Source organism: Galeopterus variegatus, unplaced genomic scaffold (assembly GCF_000696425.1).
Source record: "Galeopterus variegatus unplaced genomic scaffold, G_variegatus-3.0.2 Scaffold50926, whole genome shotgun sequence".
NCBI classification, from domain to species: domain Eukaryota; kingdom Metazoa; phylum Chordata; class Mammalia; order Dermoptera; family Cynocephalidae; genus Galeopterus; species Galeopterus variegatus.
Window position 1 is genome coordinate 1 of NW_007777037.1, and position 1,109 is coordinate 1,109.

At 32.2% G+C, this 1,109-nt stretch overlaps 1 non-coding gene across 1 annotated transcript; it reads left to right on the forward strand.

Moving 5' to 3' along the window:
• Positions 1 to 413: 413 nt before the first annotated feature.
• Positions 414 to 487, forward strand: TRNAI-GAU. The gene has a single exon. It is a non-coding gene; the product is annotated as a tRNA-Ile (tRNA).
• Positions 488 to 1,109: the final 622 nt, after the last annotated feature.

Below are 1,109 nucleotides of genomic sequence, written 5' to 3' on the forward strand. Positions count from 1 at the left end.
TCTCCATATACATGTAGATAAACTATAATTTTCATATTATAAAATTTTTAAAGTATTATATTAAATATTTATTATATATACATACATATAAAGTGGAATAATGTCATTTGAATGTAGACTGTAATAAGTGAACAATGCATAGAGTGGACCCTGGAGCAACCTCTGAAGAAAATAAAACGATGTGGGATCATAATAATCCACGACAGGGAGAGAAAATAGAATACTAAAAATACTCAGTTCTAAAGGAAGGCAGAAAAGAAATAAAAACAAACAAAAAAACCACACAGGACAAATAGAGAACCAATAGCAAGAAAGTAAACATATTCAGACATTAATAATTACATTGTAAATGGGCTAAATATTCCCATTAAAAAGTAAATTGTTTTTCCAGATAAAAAAGCAATTTCAGGGCTGGCCAGTTAGCTCAGCTGGTTAGAGTGTGGTGCTGATAACACCAAGGTCCAGGGTTCCATCCCTGTACTGGCCAAGCCACCAAAAAAAAAAGCAATTTCACACTATAATGTTTTCAAGATACCCACTTTAAATGTTAAAAGTAAACTAGTGGGAAAAGGCATATCATGCAAACACCAATCATAAGAAAGCTGGAGTAACCATATTCACAGGAGACAAAGGAGACTTCAGGAAAGGAGTGTTGGTGTAGATAAAGGGAAATATTTCATAATGATGAAGTGGTCAGTTTATCAAGAAGACTTAACAATCTGCTAGAACTGCAAACATCACACATAAAAGTGAAACCTAATTTTTCCTTTTGGTGTTAGATAAACCCCAAGGACATAGGTATCACGGCATCTATAGACAAAGGGGGAGCAATATGAAATATTAAGAATGGAAAAAGGAGAATAAAATATCATTATTTACAAGAATCTGATTCCCACATAAAAAAATCCAAATGAATCTAAAAAAAAAAAAACTAAGACAATTCCAGTAAAGTTGCTGGAAACAAGATCATATAAGACACAGTGTAAAGAACCAACGTTCACAGGGAGGATTTTTCTAAGGTAGCGTTTATGATAGCAAAACAAAACAAAAACCCAACCCTAAGCTACACACAAGATAAATTTAACAACAAAAAACTATATAAATAATTG